Below are 2394 nucleotides of genomic sequence, written 5' to 3' on the forward strand. Positions count from 1 at the left end.
GACCTCACCCCTGAAGGAAGTGAAGTTGGGCCCATCTTGCATATGGCTATCTAATTTTAAGACACTTGGTTTCCAGGTGAAATCAGCAAACACAGGGTCAGCAGAACACTGGAGTAGATTCCAACGGACATTTAAGATGCAATGCCTCTTCTTGGAGCTTAAAGTATGATGTGGAAATGATTTTTTTTAAAAAAGGAAAGGAAGAAAAAAACCCACCAACACCAAACTAGTATCTCACAATATATAAGAAGTCAATGAATTTGCATAATTTCTAAATTATAAATTTTTTAATGAAATGTGATGTTATTTCTCAGTACATAATGGAATTCAAATGAGGCCAAGAAATAATTCCTAGAAAAGGTCATAGTTTACTGATGAGTAGAAGTATAATTACTCTATCAAGAGTATTCAAAAGGCAAGTCTCTGATTACATGCAATTACACTGTAAAAAGTAAAGTAGATGCTTCTAAGATTGGTAAAAACAGTTTGTTCTCTTACATAATTAAGGAATTTATCTTCTAACTTTACGTGCAGCATTAACTTTTTCTAAGTCCTTTCAAATCTTTCAAATACTTAACATACTGGTAACCATCCACCCAGGCACTAACCAAATTATCATAAATTCCTAATTAATCTGATTTAAAGATATTTTATTATAAGTTCAGCTTTTCACTAGCCCTTCACAGACATCTCTGAACATAAACACTTGAAGTCCTTGAAATTACTAACACATTGTAACTTTTGATTAGGTTATCTTCTGATCTTCAGCCAAGGTAATCTTAAATGTAGCTAACACAAAGAAACCAGGAAAACAAAATCATCTTCAAAATGTGTAAGAAATTGTGTTTAAGGCCACAGAGATGTTCTCCAAGTGCTCTCCAAATGCCATGTATTGTTGATAAATTAAAGAAACAAACAGAGAAAATTTGGAACTACTAGATCAGAATAAACAAAACATTATCGCTGCTGTTTGGCTAAATATATGCAGATGATTCAAATATATCCCTCTTCTAATTACAATTCATTTTAAATTTAATTTTGAAGCCTTATGCTGCTCTCTAATTGTTTCATCTGTTTTTGTTTTTCTTTAAATTGATTATAGGCTCTTTAAAGAACTATGTCTTATACTCATGTTTCCCTACAATGCCTAGCACAGTGCCGAGTAAATAACAGGTTAGGAATGACAAATAAGTCTTATTTCCCATATCCACTTTCATGACAGTGTCTACCTGGAGAAGTACACAGAACAATTATGAATTCATGACCAGACTCCACCAAGAGAAATCGCCAATGATGGATTAGTGATGCCTGCTGTGAGCTCAAGAGAAGAAAGTAGCAGCATGCATGCCACCTTATTTTCCATCTCACTAGCAGACAATCATTTCATACTTGCTAGATGAATAAAAAAGGTAAACAAGGAGAAAAGGATGATATCAGCTAAATTTTACCATTGAGTTTAATTTTCATCCATATTCAGTAAAAAATACACTGCATGTAAGTGCATTATTAAGCATGGACTCAATAAACTTTGAAATCTAAAGGAAAAACAACTAGCTCACTAAATCATGAGAGACACTTTATGTTCATTTCAGGTTTACTCTCTCAGATCTTTTATTCGAAACTAACTCACTTGAAATCTTCACAACTCTATCTAGAAAATGGCAAGGCCAAGGATTCTCAGAGCTACATATGTATGCACAAAAGTGTACACTCTGAGGCTTGCCCAAGGGCAAAACACTTGTGCAGGTGGGCACAGAGTAACATCACCACAGCTAAAGGCTATCCCAGGCATGCTGCTTTGAAAGGGCTGGGGGGTTCTGATGAAGCTAAGGTTTATTAGCCCCAAATAACTTTTGGAATGCTTGACTCAGTAGCTGATCATTCTTGCAAGAAAAGAACAGAAGTAATTACATCTACCCCAGCTTGTACACCTCTACAACTATCTCTAAGAACATGCCTATTTCTATGATTTGTGGAAGTTTCAGGGAAAGTCAACTTTCCCATTATCAGTAACTCTCTGAATATCCTATGTAATGATAAGAAAAATGAAGAGCTCATAGATCAATAGAACAGAATAGAGAGCCCAGAGATAAAATCGCAACTACATGGTCATTTAATCTATGACAAAGGAAGCAAGAATATACATTATGGTAAAGACAGTCTATTCAACAAATGGTGCTGGGAAAACTGGACAGATACATGCAAAAAAAATGAAAATGGACCACCTTCTTAGTCCATATAAAAGAATAAACTCAAAATGGGTTAAAGACTTAAATGTAAGACCTGGAACCATAAAACTCCTAGAAGAAAACATAGGTAGTAAAAACTCTATTACCCTTAGTAATAGCTTTACTGATATATCTCCCTGGGCAAGGGAAGCAAAAGAAAAAAAAA

The sequence above is a fragment of the Hipposideros armiger genome, unplaced genomic scaffold, assembly GCF_001890085.2.
Source record: "Hipposideros armiger isolate ML-2016 unplaced genomic scaffold, ASM189008v1 scaffold_650, whole genome shotgun sequence".
Lineage (NCBI taxonomy): Eukaryota > Metazoa > Chordata > Mammalia > Chiroptera > Hipposideridae > Hipposideros > Hipposideros armiger.